Raw genomic sequence first — 20,090 nt, forward strand, 5'->3', positions numbered from 1 at the left:
GGCTGCGGAGGCGTTTAGAACTGGTCCCCTACAGAGGGGGCAGGAGTGATGGAACACTGGATAGATTTCAGGAACAAACATCACATAATCATGTATGTATCGAAAGAGGAATCTGTTGGAAAGACCAGCAGCGCAGAGAATAACCTGGGGGGGGGGGGGGGGGGGGGGGAAAGATTGTACAGAGGCCGATGGATACAGAAGCTTCTACAAGGGTCTTTCTGGGAAGTGATGGAATCCTAAACAAGGGCAATTACTGTGGAAATGAAATGGGACTGATCGGAATGTCAGTTCCCTAAAGGGCTTTTTTGGTTCCTTCTGTTTTCCTAATCCCTAGAAAAATAATTGGCCAATAGCAGACAACCAATAAATATTTGTTGAATGAGTGAATCAGTAAAAAGATGCAAGAGATTTAGAATGTAATACCAGAAGGATCTTGGCCAGTTCCTGGATGCAAGAAACTAATGGTGAAGGACTTTAGAAAAGACACAGTGAAACAATAATACCTCAAAGCCACCTTCTCTCAATAAATAAATTCATCCAATGTTGCCTCCTAAGTTTCCTTAGATATTCCTGTATTGTAGTAAATTTGGTTTAATTCTACAGGCTACCAAGTATTTTTAAGGCCTACTTAATATTTCTCTTATAAATGGGAACATGCTCACTCTCTGGACGTAAACTCCTTGCTAAGATTAGTACAAAAGTATTTTCACCCTGTCTGGTTATTTTATAATATAATTTTAGGGTTTTTTTTTTAATGCAAAAGTTTTCCATTTTTATATTTTCAAAAATGACAATACGTCTCTGAGAATTCTTCAAAACTGAATCATTGCATCAATGTGAGTTTCCTGGTTGTGAGGTTACACTGTATTATCAAAATGTTACCACTGGGGGAAACCATCAAGGGTTTATAGGATCTCCCTGTATTATTTCTTACAACTGCAGGTGAATTTACAATGACCTCAAAAGAGACCGCTAAAAAAACTCCTGAATGAGTCATCTTCCTCAGTGAGGACCTTTTACATGGTAATATCAAAAGGAGCTCTAGGATTGACAGACGGCCCTGGGAACGGTTCATCATCCGCATTTCCTTTATAGATGAGCCCAGAAGAGAAGATTGTTGCTCCAGTGTTGTCCTGGCAGCTTGTCTCTTTTCAGTTGCAGTTCCAGCAAAGTAAGCACACCTCTTACTTGCAGCAGCCTCCGAGTGGCGAGATTGTCGCCATGGTTATTCTCTCCCCTGCTCTGAGCTTTCTCACTTCCTCTCCGGATGTGGCTTGTTCTGTCTGTAGAGAGTTTGCCATCATTTCGAAGGAGCAACAAAGGAACCATTTCTGAGTGCTCTGTGCACCGACGTGGTACGAGGTTGCTTAGTTGAGAGAAGTCAGTCTAGACGTCGTGGAGAGGGCTCTGGTTTAATCAGCGAGGTCCCCTGACCGCTGTCGACAGCTGCGGAGGCACAGCCCTGGCTGTGTGGATGGTGGAAACAGCTCCCTGGGCTTGTGGTCTAGTGAGGTGGGGGTGGGGGAGGGCAGGGAGCTGGTGGGGCAGAGAGAGATCTCACCCAAGGCTCTTCCTCTCCCTCACTCTCCTCTTCTTGACTCTGCCAAGGCATCTCTAGTCTCAAGGCATCCTGTAGCACCTATGGGTGGCCCTGGCCCCCAGGCTTCTTCCATCCCCCGGCATCCGACCCAGGGGTGGCACTCTACACACGCTGGCTGGCTGGATCTGGTTTCCTGGTGCCCTATGCACATGCTTTCTATCTCTGTCACAGCCACCCGTCCCTCTTTGGAACCAATGCACAGCCTCCCAAACTGGTGTCCCTGAGTCCTTTGGTCCTTCTCCAATTCATTCTCCATAGGAAGCCAGAGTGAGCTCTCCCTAACATCACTCCCTTGCTTAATGCCTTTGTGACTCTTGAGGACCTCAGGATAAAATCAAAATGTGGCATACGTGGCCCTCCCTGACCTGGCCACGCATGCCCGCCCAGCCTCTTGGATCCTCGCTCTGCTGGCCGCCCTCCAGTTCTGTGTGCTAGGCACACAGGTCACCCCACCTAAAGGGCCCCCATGGAGCAGCCAGGGGTTCATAATCAGGAGCACTTGGCTTGGCGTCCCTGCTGGTGTCTTAGGAGTTGGGGTCGGTGTCCTCACTCTGGCTTCACTTCCTCCTAAGGTGTCTGGGGCACCATGTCTGCTGGATAGCTGTGTACCTGGCTTCAGAGTTGACCTTATGCCATCACTGTTGGGATGGGGTGGGGGAGGCAGCTCACACCAAGAGGCCACCTACCCAAAAGATCTTTGCCTCCTGACCCAGTAAACCTGAAATTTCCTTGACAAGGACAAACATAGCCACTTACATGAACCCAGCACAGATTTCTAGCCATAACATCCACCAGCTCTCTCCGTGGGCTCTCTGGTTCAGTCCAGCTGGGCTCTCTAGAACCTCCCCAACCCTCTCCCCACTCCTCCCTGCCGGTGACTAGGCTGAACCCCACCTCCAGCAGTTGCAGCATGAAGGCACGAGCCAGTAGGATGTAAGTGCCTGTTAGTAGGGCCTTTAGGAAGAGCTTCCTGTGATGGTAGGAGGAGGAAGCTAGAATAAGGCCAACAGCAACAGCCTTTGGAGAAGGACAGAGCTGGGATCCTGAATCCCGAGGCTAGGCACAGGCACACAGCTGGCAACGTCAAGGACACTGGCCAGAACCCATTGGTACAGGTGGACTAAGGTAGGTTTGAAAGATTCTAGAACCAGGTAAATAGTACCGTTGGGCATTTGGGTAATTGATCTCAGAAATCAACCAGTCTAGCCCCTCACTTTACAGTTGAAGAAACCGAGGTTGAGAGATTCTAAGGCCTTTCTCATCTCATAGCTGGAAGAGGTGAGGCCATGACTCAGATCCTGGCCCTTGTGTGAACAAGTCAGGGCCAACATGCCTGGACCCCAGCTTGATCGCTGCAAGGGAGCAGGGCTGCTGGTTGTGGCTGTTCAGGCCTTGCCTCGTTCCTTGTCGACTATAGGATGAACAGCACCACCTAGGGGTGTGCAGTGCACAGACTGCACAACTGTACAGAGAGGCTCTGAGCCAGAGTCAGGGCAAAGGTCAATAGTGACAGGGAGGTGGCATTGCTTGGGCTGGGTTGGTCGTGAAAATGAAAGCAGGAGGGTGACCCAGAGCGTAGACGGCAGACGGCAGGGCCTTTCCACAGAGAGGAGGGTTCCTTCAGCATTTAGGCCTGAGGGAAGGTCTGGTTCAAGACGCTGATCACTGAAGCCATGAGCACCTGGGCCGTGGACCCAGGGTCCTCTCTCCTCAACTGCAGGCAGCCCCAGACCCAGGCCCAGTGGTCAAACTGAGTCACGTGCGGAGTCCAGCAGGCCTTTGCAGTAATCAGGCCCCAGAGCCCACAGAGCAGGAGGAGGACACGGGTGGGGGTCACAGTCCACACAAGCAGGCTCTCGCCAAGGCATCTGGAGGAGAAAGTCTGGATAAAGCTGGCTGGCGTCCACAGGGAGTTTAACACCCTTAAAGAAACACTGAAGAATAATAACCCCTAGCGTTCTCAGATCTTTTTTCAGGTTCCAATCATTTGTGTAGAATTGCTTTATTTGGCCCCATAGGCAGCCAGTGATGACGATCTTGTTCCCGGAGTGGATTTCTCGGATTACAGGAAAGGAAAGGACAAGAAGAGAACTTGAACCAGAGTCTCCGAAGTTTTGGATGCCCCGCCCTGCACCACAGCACCCCCTTCTGGCCAGAGGGGAAACTTCCGGCTGAGGCCCAGCTGCACGGAGCTCGGAGCCTGATGGAGGCAGCAGGTGCGTGTGTGGGGAGGCAGTGCTTGACCGAGGTGATGTGGGTGAGGGCGGCGTAAGTGGGGCAAAAGTGAAACAAGACCTTCTAACAGGTGGATCCTGACCATGGAGACAGAGACCCGTGCGTCTGAATCTCTGGACACCATTCGGCCCCCACGCGCCTGCTCCCTGTGCGTCTCTGTATTTTCTACAGGTCGGTGCCCCTGCAGAATACTTCTGCTCCTTTTCCGACAGGTGAACCTTTTTGTGTTTAAACGTCCTTCTCCCCGGCGGGTCCCAGCCACCCACCCCGGCCCGCTGCCCTATCTTCTATGTTTCTTCAGGCCTTTATTTAGTCTATATTTCATACAGGATTCATCGTTGACTGTTTCATGATTTTTCTTTTTATTAAAAGAGTATGTTCACTTTGCAGGTAACGTGGAGAATGCAGAAAAACGGAGAAGCAAAAATAAAACTCACCTGCAAGCCAGCCCCCGAGATATAAATCGCATTCGTGTTTGCAGCACCTCCTTCTGAATTTTGAGTATATCGTTGGATTTATACTTGACTGTAACATTACATTCTATTTTGTTGCTTGACGTTGCATTACGGGCGTGTTATGGAATGTCTTCCAAACACTCTTTTTAATGGGCTTATCTCAGTCTGGCCTGTGGCTGGTCATCCATCTATAATTTCTATAGCCGTTCCCCCTTGCTGGACATTGGATTGTTTTGAAGTTTACTCTTTTGAAAAAGGAACAAGGAAAAGCTTGTACGTGAATCTTTGTCCTTGGGGTGGAGTCCTGACAGTGAAATCACCAGGCAAAGGATCCAAAAAGGTTTTTTTTTAGGAAGATTAACCCTGAGCTGACATCTGCCAATCCTCCTCTTTTTGCTGAGGAAGAGTGGCCCTGAGCTCACATCCGTGCCCATCTTCCTCTACTTTATATGTGGGACGCCTGCCACAGCATGGCTTGATAAGCAGTGCCATGTCTGCACCCGGGATCTGGACCGGCGAACCCTGGGCCACCAAAGCGGAACGTGCGCACTTAACCACTGTGCCACCAGGCCGGCCCCCCGAACAGTTTTAAAGCTCCTACAGTGTGGCCCAGCTGTGCCATGGGCTGGTGGGAGCGTGTCTGTCCGCTTCTCTCGCTCCCCCTGGAACAGGTGGCCAGGTGGACGCTGTCTTGCATCTTTGTTTCAATGTGCGTTTGTCTGATTATCAGTCAAGTTGGGCATCTTCCGGTGCATGATGGTGGAAATCTCTGAAGGGGCCGGATCAACAGCAGTGCTTTCCCTGCCCTCAGCCCCAATGATTCAGAAGTGAGACCAAAGAGGGATGGAGGGGCTGAAAGATCGCCTCTCTGCTTAGTGAAGAGGAAGGTGGAGGAAGCGGCTTCACGGGAGAGCCAAACGGACTGTGAACCACAGTAAGAAGTCCGGACATGCCCTGCTCCACACCCCCGGGTGGCGCAGGCTGGACGGACGGCTGGACAGACAGCAGTGACAGACCCTCCCGGCCGTGGATGTTGGCTGGTGAGTGGGCAGGAAGGGGCAGAGGATTACCCTCTGCAGGCATCTGGCTCCCAAAAGGAAAAAGGGGGCAGCTGAGGGAGCACCCCAAGTCTGCTTTTCCGAACGGTCTTCTCTTCAGGGAGGGGCGGGAAGGGGCTGCAGAGGGATCAGTAGATCTGGAGACAATTGCCCCAATTAGGATGTTCGGAGGGTGGCAATGAGGCACTTCTCTGTTGCTTTTATCAGCCAAGTATATTTTCTTCTATCAGTTTTTTTTTTTTTTGCATTTTTTTTCTGTTGCGATTGACACACACAAGTGCTTTCCTGAGTCATTTTTTTCCTTTGTCTTTTTCTCCTATATAAAATGTTTTTGAACAAAATGAAAGTTTTAAATTATTATTTAGCCAAATCTTCCATTTTTTGCATGCCATTGGAGTCCTGGGAATCGGCCACCATCATCATCTTCGTCGTATTTGAGCGAGTTCTCTGTGCTGGGCGTTCTGCCAAGACCTGCGAGCAGATTATCTGGTAAGATCTTCCCAGAAGCCCCTGGAAGGAAGGAATAATTCTCCAAACCGAGGTTTGTCAGGTGCCGTGCGCGGCCAATAGCGCAGACGTGGCAGGGCCCGGGTGGTCTGACTCCATCGCAGTGTCCTCAAAGGCCGTGTCACCCCAGTCAGCAATTGTGGCTCAGGGCTCCCTTTGTAGAGCCAAGCAGTTGGGAAATAAAAACGCTTATTTATCTAGGCTCCTAATTGCTATGCCAGGAAGTGAGCCTGTTATTGCTGATAATTTTTGGTGGAATGATAAGATTCCAACTTTGGAATGATGAAAAGCTACTGTGACTCATTTTAATGCTCTGTTTTAGAAACATCAAAGCTCCCACAGATTAATCTGTCTGCTAGAGACTCAGCTGTTCCCAGAAAGTGTTCTCCTACTTGATACAATGGTGGGCCCCTTTTCTTTCCATTTCATTGTTTTTTTCACTTACGTAAGTAAATTTGTTTTTTTTAAAGTATGCTTTTTGGTGAGGAAGATTGGCCCTGAGCTAACCTCTGTTGCCAATCTTCCTCTTTTTTTTTCTCCCCAAAGCCCCAGCACATAGTTTTAGATCCTAGTTGTAAGTCGTTCTAGTTCTTCTGTGTGGGATGGCAGCACAGCACGGCTTGATGAGTGGCGTGTAGGTCCATGCCCAGGATCCAAAGTGATGAGCCCTGGGCCACCGAAGCGGAGTGCACAAACTTAACCACTCGGCCCTGGGGCCCAGCCCCAAAGTAGGTAAATTATATTCATTGAAATTATTCAAAAACTGTAGTAATGTATTTAAAAAATAGTTAATAGCCAGATATTTCCTCCTCTCATCAACCTTTTAAAATAATAATAAATACTTAAATAATAAATAACTGGAATAACATTACTTAAATAATTAATACTTCAATAATAAGTGCCACCATTCATGGAGTGCTTACGATGGGCCAGGAATATTGCTGAATTCATTTAATCCACGAAATGACACTGAGTCAGACGCTATTCTTATCCTTGTGTCACGGGGAGGAAACCGAGGCACAGAGAAGTTAGTAAGTTGCTCACAGCTGGTATGTACCAGAACTGGGATTTCAACATTAATGTCTGGCTCCAAGCCTAGTCTTCACTACTCTGCTCTGCTAATCCTTTCAGGCAAAAATTATGGCTACATTGATGCCCTTTGCTTAAGTAAACATGGATGAACATATGTAGGTCAGTCTACCATCTTTTCTTTCTTTTCTTTCCTCTTCCTTTTTTTCTTTATAGCAAAATTACTTGTTTGACTAGACGATATATTCAGACATATTTCCAGATATAAGCATAGAGAATTGAGTGAATCTTTTACAACAGTTGTCTTATAATCTGCGGTTGAATATACTATATTGAACCATTTCACAACTCATAGGCATTTAGGTTGTTTCCATTTGTTTTTTACTTGAAATAAGTGCTGGAATAAATATGTGTATGCACAAAATACTATAGACTGTGCTTCTTATATCAATAGAATGGATTATTAACATTGAGATGGCTGCATCAAAAAGCTTACATATTTATAATTTTAACACATCATCCCATGTGGCCATAGGCTAATTCTACCAAACTTTTAAGAGACAGATTATTTTAATTTTTTATAAGCTCTGTCAGGCCACAGAAGAAGAGGAATTGCTTCCAAACGCATTCTGTGAAGTCATCGTAACCTTGATACTAACACAAGTCCAACACCTGGAAGAAGAGGAATATTCGGGCCTGTGTAACTCCTGCACGTAGTTACAAAATGTTGAGCAATGAAATGTGTATGAAGATGATGCAACACAATGAATTTGCATTTATACCAGTTGTGCAAGGATTGTTTGATGTGATAAAAGTCACAAATATAATTTACTGCATTAACCAGTCAAAGAGAGGGGGCCCAGCCCAGTGGCGTAGTGGTTAAGTTCGTGCACTCTGCTTCAGCAGCCTGGGGCTCGCAGGTTCAGATCCTGGGCACGGACCTACACACCACTCATCGAGCCGTGCTGTGGCGGGGTCCCACATCCCACATACAAAATAGAGGAAGATTGGCACAGACGTTAGCCTGGTGACAATCTTCCTCACCAAAATAAATAAATAATCAAAGAGAAAAACAATGTGATAATCGCAGTAAATTCAGAAAAAATGTGATGAAAGGAGATACTCAATCATCACTGTTTTTTAAAAGTCAGACTTTTGGAACAGAGAGGATTTCCTTGATGTGGTGAAGTGTATCTATGAAAAATACCAACCAAATACCTTCCTAGATGGAGAAATGTTAAAAGCACTCTCTTTAAATTAAAAAAATGAGTCCAGGACGCCCTATGACCACTTCTATTTAACACTGTGTTCAAGTTCCCAGACAATGCAGGATGACAAAAATAATAACAGTGATAAATCGAGACATTAAAAATAACTAATTAATTACAAGTAGGCTATTCATGAGCCAATGATGAAAATATCTCATGAACCAAGGATTATGATTAATTTAAATCTGTGCACCTGAGATCCAAAGAAAAAGGCGAACAATTAAATAAACTCTCATTTATTTTACAAAAAAATTATACAATGCCACCAAGGTGTGTGTAAAAATGACTTTTTTTTCCTCATCACATCCTCATCACCATTGGCTGTCATCAGTGTTTTTAATTTTGGTGAATCTGTTGAACACTAGGCTCTCATACTCTTCTGATCCGTATTCTCCTAACTAGTGTGGGACTGAGCATCGTCCATGCTCACGGCCGTCTGCGCCCCCTCTTGTTTTTGTGCCAGTCAGTCACCTTCACCTCTCAGCCTTACGTTTTGCCCTTCTCCCCTCTGCTCTGTGTCGCTGAGGCTGGGATTTTGGGAAGTCGCCTTCCCAGCTCCTTGCCAACCAGCTTTCTGTTGGGTTTAGCCATTGGGAGATGCTGGCAGCGGATGAGGATGGAGGAAGAGTGAAGCTACCGGCAGCTGGCTGCAGACATGCACCAGAGTTGGCAGGTGCTGGGGTTGCCGAGCTGGTGGCAAGGATGGGGTGATCCCAGAAACCAGCAGCCCAGGCACGGGCAGTAGATATTTCCCTCTCTGGTCCAGGCAGCACCCCCGGTGGGTCTAGAATCCACCAATCAATGTTTCAAACAGCACTGGAGTGGGAGCCAGTCCTGGCTTCAGCCTCCCATCGCTGGGCATCACTCCATCTCTCTTTTTTCTGCATCTTTCCCTTCCCCCGCAGTGTGTCTTCTTCGTTCTTACAGCCCTTCCAATAACTTTGTAACCTTTGTAACCGTGTGACATTCCCTCATTAAAGAAAGCATTCTTTCTGTGTGGTTGTTAACTCATCTGCCATATGTCTTGCAAACATTTTCTTCTGGTCCATTTGTGTGTGTTGATCTTGTTTATGGTGTATTTTTCGAAGAGTTGTCCAATATCCTCTCTGCCTTATGATTTCAAAGTCTGGGGGTATTAATATCTGTCACCTAGCCTCCGGTGTCTGGAGACAGCACTGTGCAGACTTTCTCTAGGAATTGAATGTCAGAATTTCTGACGCCCACTCGGATGCTGTTCTTTTGACCCATCTGAGTCCTGAAGGTCAAATTGGTATTTCTTACTCCTCACTAGTTGGATGTGCTGCCTGCCTCACTCCCAAGCCTATTACTGGTTATAAAAATAATGCAAAATATAAAACCAACACAAGTAAAAGGATGTGAACGTTGAAATTATGACCGAAGCACCAAGGTATCATATATGCTGAATTACAAAGTTCAGTGCTAGACCAAAATACAGAATAATCCGGCATACTCACGGTGTGAGAAACAGCTCCACGGCTTCTGGGACCAACATCCAAATCGAGGAGTGTGGAGAGGGGTCAGGCTGTGTGTGAAGCAGGTTTTGGAGAAAGCCCTACTGGGAGCTTCGTTTCTCCCTCCCCTCAAGAGAGAAGAAGGTTGGGGGAGGACCTGAGGCTCACCTCAAGAAGACCAAGGGGGTTCAACTGGACCAGCCATGGACCCTAATATGAGCCCACTGCAGTTGGGGGACCCAGTGGACTGTGGGCTTGGTTCCCTCCCAGGACATCTAGATGGCCAGTGACAGGCTGCCTTGCTGCCCTGGCTGTGACTCTCAGAGTTGCTGGTGCAGTGGGGTCCGCCTGATTCTCAGATTGGGTAGAAGCCAGGAATGTGGAGGTGTTTCCATGGATCAAGGGTGGCCTCGGTTGACCTTGAGCCAGAGCCAGAATGAGTCCTGCATAACGGGGGCTACCAGTGGGGTAAAGAGACCACAGCAGAAGGAATCTGGGGAGACACCCACTTCCTGGATGCAGGTGACCTCCCAAAAGAGAGGTGTGTCCTCCCAGGTCAAGGGAACTCAGGAGAAACATCCGAGAGAGAGCCAGACTTAAATACCTCCCAGGCACAGAGGACACAGGCAGCCTGCGGCAGCCCAGGAGACGCACCGGAACTCGCCTGGATAGGTGAGGGGAGGTCGTCTCTAAATCAAGGTGTTTGGCTATTCCAGTGCCTAGTTTCTCTAAATTCTGAATTAAGACTATGCTTTGTGACTAAAGGCGGCCACAGGGTTGTCTTCACAGAAGAGTGAGCATGTAACACACAGGTTTTTATTCACAGGCAAAGGAAAAGCTTCCCCCACCTGCTGGCTATTGAAGGGGAGGAGAGACAACAATAAAGACGGGCTGTGATTACTGTCCCGTGGGAGCTTATATAAAGCAACAGCCATAGGCACACAAGTCAATAGCTTATTACTGAGCTCAAAATCCAGGCAGAAAATATTAAGAAGACCATTCCATTCACAGTAGCTACAGAAGCAGAATCATTAGGAAAAAGGTAAATAAGAAATGTACAAGACTTGGATGAAGAAAACTGCATATGAGCTCTGCTGATGGGATTCAAAGAAAAACCTGATAAAAAGAGAGATCAGAAATCCAGCATTATAAAAAAAGTTAATTAATCTCATATCATCTAGGTTAGATGTGAAACAATCAGTAGCCCCACAGAATTTTGGAAACTTGACCAAATAATAGTAGGTTTTCTTTGTAGGAAAAATATGCGTAGAATAGTCAGCACATTTCTGAAAAAGAAAAAAAAAGAGGAATAGGTTTCTTAGCCGATCACAGCATGAATTATGAAGTTAAGATCCATTCATTCATTCTGCACAATATATTGAGCACCTTCTCTGAGCGAGGTGCTGTTGGAGAGGTGGGTGACTTCCAGGCAGAAGAGGGAAATATCCACGAGCGGTTCTCCAGTCTGTCTGCTGCCCTGCGTGGCGACTGCCCCTCTAGGCACCTGCTCCCAGTGAGGCAGCTGTGTAACATTGGAGCCGATGTCAGTCTAGCCCTCCGCCACCTGGGTCATGAGAAGCATCCCGGTGAGCAAGGTGAGCGTTGCATTGTCTTTTCGGACTTGACCTCCAAGTTGTGCATCACTTTGACCACATCCTGTAGCTGCAAGTGAATCAGACCCCAGCCCGCACTCAAGGGGGAGGGAAATTAGGCTCCACGTGGGACAGAGGAGTGGCTGGGGTCTAGCAGACCCTGGGAGAGGGAGGCGGTGCTGCAGCCGGCTTTGGAAATTACGGTCTTCCACAGAGGAGGTGTCTGTCCTTTTCTGGGAGCCTGGTTTCAGTTGAAATGCAGAGGTTGGGCAAGGAAGTGCTCCTGAGGGCTCAGCAGAAAGTGGAGGGGGAGAGCAGGGGGAGGTGGACTTAGGTGGAAGGACGTCAAACAGGGCTGGGACCTAGAGCGTGAAATTTAAAGGCGTGCAACGGAGCACCTCGCTGAATCTGGCATCTGGGTGCCACCCCATCTCACCCTAGTCCTGGTGCCAAAGCAGGAGCAAGAAGAAACTTAGGTATGAGTGGAAGTGAGCCCAAGATCACTCCAGGGACAGGGCAGCTGAGAGCACCACGGCACGTAGTGTCCTTGGGCTCCTGGTCAGTGGCCTTGAGGAGACTCACAGTCAATAACCCTTAGTCAAGAGCCAAGTAAACTATTGATGAAGGAGATTCCGACACTTTGAAGGCATATCCTCCCAGGTGCCTAGGAGAGAGAGGGTATTAGCAAGCCCCATAAAGATCCATTTCTTAATCAAATCAACATTGGTCCATGGAGGTTGGAGATCTTAAGTTAATAAAGAGGAATTTGAGAGGCCCTGGGAATGTTCAGAACACCACGTCCCAGACTATATCAGGTGTGTCACATCTTTCCTGCTTTGTCACATGGCTTGTGAACTGACTCCACTCAACGGAGGGAGACAGGCTGGGGACACCAGTGAAAGAAGGGACATCCTATGCTCTGCCAGACAAAGTCCCAGTGATGAAAAACCCTGGCTCCTCCACTAACCTCTCTGACTCATTGCTGTTACTGTCTGGGGAGCAAGGTCTAGTTTTAATTATCATTTTAAAATTCAGGCTTTAGATTATTCCTCTCCCATATTCCTGATGCTGGTGAAGCCTGAAGAACTAATGATTATGGTAAGGATAAAATCTGTCCCATGTGTAGAACGCTCTAGTGTTTAAAACAAATTCACATTATTTGTTTGATCCTTAAAACAAGCTGGTAAGGGATGCAAGACAGGATTTTGCATGGCCCCCTGGCAGGTGATCTCTCCAAGGCTTCCCGCCTGGTTGGTTTAAGACTTGCAACAAGAACTCACCCCCTGACTCCAGGTTGGGTGGTCTTCCAGCCTTAAAAACATCCTCAGTTCTTTCCTCTGCACAAAATCAATTCCTCAATCTTCACTTCTTTTGCTTCGTTTTCTGTCATTAAAAGAACTTCTGGAAAGAAAAGGCAGCAGTCGTCTTCTTTGCTTCCCATTCTTGACTCGTCTCCAACCTACCTTTGGTTTTCACCAAAGGGCAACATCTGGGGACATCTGTCAACATCCGGGGAGTTGAATCTGAACAGCGGTGGCCCAAATGAGTCCTGCTCTCCTCCTCGTCCTAAAGTTCTTAAATCCTTGCCCCATTGCAGGCGCCTCCCGCTCGGGGCAGCAGATTGGGCTTCCCTCCCTGTTGAATTTCCCGGGCACACTGTCTTATGTTGTCTACTGGCTCCGCAAGAATAGATTTCTCTGGAAGTTGTTCCACCTCTTAACCTCCAGAGCAGAGGCAGTCATGGACCTGTGTCCCCTACAGTCTTCTGGGGGGAGAGAGGACAGCCCTCAGGAGGAGGTGGCAGCAACAGCCCTTCTTCCAGAACCGAATTCCCCCAGGACCCCACCGTGGTGGCTGACCGAGTTAGACTTCTTTAAAAGCCTGGTGGGCGGGCTCCCCAGTCGGCATCCCATTTCAGGATGTGAGCCGTTTGGAAACCTTTGCTCTCAGCTGTGTGGCGGCTACACCTGGGACAGGACACTGCACCCCTGTGATACCTGCTCCATAATGGTTCATGTCTTTATTCTGTAGTCTGTTGATAACGTCAGCTCCTCGAGAGAGAAAAGACTGCACCTCCTAAAGCGCCATCTTGAGCGAAAAGAATGCACACCATGACGTGCCGAGGTAGACTGAGTAGTTGGCATGGATCCCAGCGAATCAGACCCACTCGGGATTATATTAGTTCCAGTCATCAGTCATTGCACATGTTTAAGGTAATCGCAATGAAAATGGGGATAAAAATACCAAAAAGGGGAATCTCTGAAAGGTAACTGGCAAGGGGTCTTTTTTAAAAATATCTTGAGATAATTGTGGATTCACATGCAGTTGAAAAAAATGCCCTCCCCTTGTGACATCCTTCAAAACTGCAGGGTACTATTGTAGTCAGGATATTGACATCAATATAGTTGAGATATAGAGCATTTCCATCACCATAAGGACCCCTCATGCTGCCCTTTTATAGCCACACCCACTTCCTTCCTACTCCCACCCAGTTCTGAGCCCCTGGCAGCCACTAATCTGTTTTCCATTTCTGTATTTTTATCATTTTAAGAATGTCATATAAATGGAATCATATAATATATAAGATTTTGAGATTGGCTTCTTCCACTCAGCATAATTCTCTGGAGATTTGTCCACATTGTTGTGTGGATAAATAATTCATTCCTTTTCATCACTGAGTAGTATTCCATGGTGTGGATATACCGGAGTTTGTTTCACCATTCACTCGCTGAAGGACATTTGAGTTGCTTGCAGTTTTTTGCTATTATGAATGAAGCTGCTATGAACATTTGTGTACAGGTTTACGTGAACACCTCCTTTCAATTCTCTGAGATAAATGCCCAAGGGCAAAGAGCTTTTAACCCTTGATATAGTGGTTGGGGAGAAAGATGTCTTAGAGTTCCCGAAAACCAGGGGAAATAACTTCTGAGAAAAAGAAGGCAGGAGTGGGGAGAACCAACCAATTTGCCAACCCCTCCGTTTGCAGTGGCGCAAGAAGCAGCATGTGGCTGAGTTCATTTGTATTTCACGGTCTACATCTCAGTGTTCTCTTCCTCTGTGCAGACACCAACAAGAACAGAAAGAACTAGAGAAGTAGATGAAGGATCTGGGACCTCTGCTCGAAAGATTAATTTTAAAACACAGAATTGAGAACTCTGCAGTTACTGCATCCCTTGTGATAGACGGCGGTGACAATAGAATGTGAATGTTTGGTCATGTCACTCTCAGGACGTCCTTCAGGTGTTAGAAGGGGACTGATTTAAATCGGGAGCCTTTTGTAAAAGCTGAGTCACAGTGATTATGTAGCATCTAGAAAGATCTCAAAGAAAAGGGCGTCCTCTCAATCTAAATTTATTTATTCAAAAGCAAAAGAAATTTTAAGAAAATTTCACTTTCGTGTTAATTATGCAGAACGATGACTATAAAAATATAAGCATAAGGCCTGCGTGTGAGTCAGGGGCACAGCAGCTAAATAAAAACTTACGTCGAAGGCAATGGACAGAGATTCGTTCCCTACAGAGAGTCAAATGAGTTCTTGTGGAGGAAAATGCTGAGCGGCAGCCTCAGAGCACAGAATAAGGGATAGAGAAGTGAAAAGACGGTAGCTAAAATAACAGACGTGGAAGAATTTTGACAATAAACCAATCTAATAATATTCCCCAAAGGGAAAAAGAATAAACGAAGCAGAAACAGTATTTGAATATAGAAAAGAATTTTTTTAAACCAGCTCTCAGACCTAATAAGACTTGAATATGAAAAGCAGTATGGCCAGACTCTTAAGAAACTTCATTAAAAGCTGGTAACACCCAGACTTACCTGAATTACTTTTTTATAGAGTCAAATGCTATCAAAGAATTTTACAGATATTCAGAGAGGAGAAGAAAAAAAACCTCCAAATGTGTAAAGTGTTATCTTTAAAGAAATGACAATCAGATTATTCACAGACTCCTTTGCAAGTTCAACCTAAGAAAATTGATTTGCTTGGAAAAAAGGAAAGGCAATAAGATGTGATTTTTAATAATGTTTTATCTGGAGAATTTGTAATTGATATTTGCAAGCAGAAAGCTGAAGAATATTCTTATAACACAGCATCATAATGCTATTTCTAAAATAGTAACTTAGAAATGTTCTTAAGATTCCAGACACAGAATTATATTTAAGAATGATGGCGTTTTGTTGAAAGAAATTGGATAAGCGATGAGGACCAGAATCAACTAAACATAGAAAAATCACAATATTTCTCTTAAATTTGCACATGAATTTGAAGCCATAACTAATAAAACTAATAAAAAAGGAATAATAAAAACTTGAGTAATGTTACGATGTGGTTTACAGTCTCAGATAAAATTACAGAAGATTGGGTGGCATTGGAATAATAAATCAAAGTTTGATAATCTTGATCTCCTGTAAAAGGAAGTAAAACGTGCTTGATTTTTCTTTCAGCATGAAAACATATAAACGTAGGTTCAAGACTTTTTTGGAAAGCTATAAAGTAAATACCAGTAAAACTGAAATCAGATTTTAAACCTCCGATTTCTGAAGAAGTGAAAGCAAATAAAACACAGTGTTTATAACAGAAGATGGAGAAAAAGCAAGATGGTAGAACAAGAAAATACATACAAGATCAGAAAAGACCTAGCAAAATATTACGTCAATAAAAGAGCTTTGGTTCTCTTATTGAATGGCATGTTCTGTATCATATTTTTAAAAATTCATTAACTGGCTTTCTATAGGAAATCCATTTAAGAGAAACAGAAGGTTAGACATAAACTCTGGACCAAAAACAACAACGACAATAATAAAGACAGCTATAACAAAACTACTATCAGACAAAGAGTTTTAGGCAGAAAACATGAAGCAGGACCCAAAATCATTTTATATAGAGATAAAAGAGCCATTCATGGCTAAGCCACATCACAAAATGTGTGTACACTGAGTCGCTTAGTGTGGAAATTCAGAAAAGTAAAACTTTTCTTTTTTTTAAGTCATAACTGAGTGGAAAATGTTCGCACTATTCTAAAGAGCTGTGTTGATGCTGTGGAAAACAGAGCATCTCTGAACCGTCAAAGGAGTGAGGGAAATAATTGATGCATGTTACACCTGGTGCTCTACACGGTTTCAAAAAGGTAAATATTAGTTTTGTAAGCACTCAACTTTTACGTATGAGATGTGGGCAAAGGGTCATGGAAAAACAAATTCTGGTTCTCTTTGAGCTAATTGACCGCAAAATTTCTTTGGCAGCGCTCTCCTCTGGGATTTACTCATAGCACCCCTGGCTCACCTGCTATGCCTTTGGTTCTGAGGCATATGGGGCCACACTGGGACACTTGATCACATGGAACAGAGGCAATGGGCGTCTGGAAGGACCTCATATTAAATTTCCATGGCTGTCTTTGTGATATATCCAGAGGCATGTTTAAAAACTCCTCTGCTGGTCTAATTATCATCTCCTTAACTTCTTAGGTAATCAATCAGTGTTTATTACGGCCACTGTATGTTTGACACTGGGGTGAAAATGTGTTTTATCCATCAGTGTCTAAACAGCCCAGTTGGTCTGGGAAAGTTGAAAACCGATTTTTATTTCAATTTTTGGGGGAAGCAATTGGTTTTTTAAAGTATGCACAAATAATAGATGAATACATTCTTACTGTAAAAGTTTCAAAGATACATTAATACACTGAGCAAGAGGGCAAACTCACCTTTCCTTCTTCTGCTTAATCCTATTCACATCCTGGACTTATCCACTGCCAATATTATACTTTACATCTTTTCAAGGCCACTTCTAGGCACACATAAACACTTTTTAAAAAATCCAAAACCTCTTTATTTTGACATAATTCTGGATTCACATGGAGTTGTAAGAGCCTGCATCCCCCTCCCCCCAACCCTGGTAACATCTTGCATACCTCTAGCGTCACATCACAACCAGGAAACTGACAACGATACACTGCTGACCTTATTCAGATTTCCTCAGTTTCACGTGCCCTCCCTTCCGTGTGTATCTATTTAGTTCTGTGCAACTTTGTTGCATATGTAGATTTCTTTGACCACCGCCAAAGTCAAGGCATGCAATAGTTCACACACTGTTTGAGCTTTTTGTTGAAGGATAATGTAAATTCAGAGATGTGCCCATATCGTGAGTGGCCAAGAAGATAAATTTTCACAAATGGAAACTCACCCATGTCACCAACACAGAGATGAAGAAATAGAACATTTCCAGCCCCCAGACTGCGTTTTCATACCCCCATCAGTCACTGTTCATTAAGGGCAACCACAATCCTGACTTCTAACAGCATAGATTAGTTTTGCCTTTTTTAAAAAATAGAAATAGAATTATATGATACAGTCTCTTTTGTGTATGGATTATTTCACTCAGTATTGTATTTGTGAGATTTTAATAATATTCTTGCATAGAGCTGCAGATTACTCATTTATAACCGGATAGTCTTCCACTGTGTGAATATACTACAATTTGTTGATCCATTCTACTGCTGCTGAGCACGTGTATAGTTTCCAATTTGGGGCTATTTTGAATAGTGCTGCTATGAATATTTTAGTCTATGTCTTTTGGGAAATGTAAGTGAAAATTTCCGTTGAGTATCTGCTGAGAAGTGGAATTTCTGGGTCATGAGTTATGCATATTCAGCTTATTAAATACTGATGATCAGTTTTCCAAATTGTGATACCAATTTACCCTCCCACCAGCAGCATGAGTTCCAGCTGTTCCACATCCTCACCAACACTCGGTATTCCAGTCGTTCCCCCCATTCTGTTGTGTCTGTAGTAGTATCTCCTGGATGGCTAATGGAGCTGCACATATTTCCATGTGCTCCTGTGTCATTTGAATTTCTATATTTGTTAATTATCCAAGTCTTCACTTATTTTTCTATTGGCTTTTCTCTCTGTAGCTTATTGATTTATAATATTCTTTATTCCTGACATGAGTCCTTTTTTGGATATATGTACTGCCAATATCTTCTCTCAGTCTCTGCCTCATCTTTACACTCTCCTAAGAGTGCCTTTTGGTGAAAAGAGGTTCTTAATTTTAATACAGTTTTATTGATTGTTCTGTGGGGGTTCTGGCTATAAAGTCAATGCCCTTTGTGTCCCATTTAAGAAATCTTTGCCTACTCCAAAGTCATGAAGATGCACTCTTTTGTCTTCTTCTAAAAGTGTTATTACATTATCTTTCACATACGGTTCTGCAAGGTATCTAGGATTGATTTTTTATGTAAATGTAAGACAGGAGTCAAGATACAGTTTTTTCCATATAGGAGAGCCAATGAATCCAGCAAAATTTGTTGAAAAGTTTGTTTACCTCCCAAGTGCCTTGCTTGCCATGTCATTTTTATCATAAATCAATCACTATATATGTATGGTCTGTTTCTGGACTTATTCTACTCTATCAGTCTATTTGTCTATCCTTTCACATATCAATACTACATCCTTTTAGTTGTAGCTGATAGGTTTTGATAGGTGGGAGTTTTCTTCTTCAAGACTGCCTCAGCTGTTCTTGGTGAGGGGCAGCCCTGGCAGGACCTCATGTGCTGTGTTGTGAAGGTCTTCGAGGACTTCAAGGAATAGGTGGATTTGCACACATTTGAATTTTTAAAAATTGGTTTAATCACAATGCAGGGTCTGTGGGGTGGTCAGACCAGGTGGGCAGCTATTACTACAGTCCGTGAATGTTGTGATAGTAGCTGTGGAATGAATGGGTCAGAAAGAGTCCGGTCCCCCTCTCCAGGCCCTGTGCTCCCTGCTCTCTCTGCCCCAGCTGCCCTGGCCTTTTCTCAGCCCCTCTTTCTTCCCATGCTCCTTCCTGCCACTGGGCCTTTGTACATGCTGTTCTATCTGACTGAAATTCTCTAGCCACTACATTTGATCTTGTTCACTGCTCCTCATCCTCCATATGTCAGCTCAGATGGATTTTCCACAGAAAGCCATCCTGGAGGATGCTAATGACAATGACAACAAAGACAATTATTTATTCAATAGCTACTGTGGAAATTAATAAAAGAAACCTTAACTAAATTGGAGTCTGGAAGACCTGTAGGGGTAGCTCTCAAGCCCTATCACACGTTGTCAATTACACTAAACAGGAAGAGACCTATCTCTCATCTTAGACAGGAAGTACAACTACTTTACCACTGAAGGAAGATTTCTCTCCCCACCCGGCAACAAGCCAGTCAATGAGAAATGCTGCAGCTCCGCCAAAAAGAAGCCATTGGTACCCTGAACTGTTATTTCCCCCAATTGACTTTTGTATAGAACAACGCCTCCCTACTCCCCCTTTTTCTCTAGAAAAACAGCTCCCCTCCTTTCTTTTCTGGATTTGCCAATGATTTGCCATAGTATGCACATCCTGAAATGCACTTCTTCGGTCTATTCCCCAAAAAACTCATTTTGAGATAAAATAACAGGCAAATTTGCTTTCTAAGTTGACTCTCCCCAGTACCAGGTTCCACTCTAGATGCTGAGGATGCAGCAGTCAACAAAACAGATAAAGCTCTTCCTGATGTGGGTTACATTCTAGCGGGAGAGAGAAACCACAAACAAAAGATTACGTAACAAATTGGACGCTGATAAGTCCTAAGAAGAAAGCTTAATCAAGCTTTCACTATCTCTGGGACTCCAAGCAATTTATTTAACTTTTCTGAGATAAGGACACCTTCCCTGCCCATGTTACAGTCTCATATTGGGGATAAACTGAAGAACAGACACCCTTGTATTTTCAAAATGATCAAGCGCTGTATTCAAGGTACCATTAGCCGAGTCTTAGAGTCCAGTGTCTCATCTCCTGTGCATGTTAGTGCTGTGCTCCACTTGGCAAACCCCTTCTAATGGGAGGGTGTTTTGATCACCTGCACATCCAGG

At 44.7% G+C, this 20,090-nt stretch overlaps 1 long non-coding RNA gene across 1 annotated transcript; it reads left to right on the forward strand.

Annotated features, from left to right (window-relative positions):
* The first annotated feature begins 4,851 nt into the window (after positions 1-4,851).
* LOC124228513 (uncharacterized) lies at positions 4,852-13,411 on the forward strand. The gene is made up of 3 exons (XR_006885734.1): positions 4,852-5,330; positions 5,746-5,837; positions 13,248-13,411. It is a non-coding gene; the product is annotated as an uncharacterized LOC124228513 (long non-coding RNA).
* The last annotated feature ends 6,679 nt before the right edge of the window (positions 13,412-20,090 follow it).

Source organism: Equus quagga, chromosome 17 (genome assembly GCF_021613505.1).
Source record: "Equus quagga isolate Etosha38 chromosome 17, UCLA_HA_Equagga_1.0, whole genome shotgun sequence".
NCBI lineage: Eukaryota > Metazoa > Chordata > Mammalia > Perissodactyla > Equidae > Equus > Equus quagga.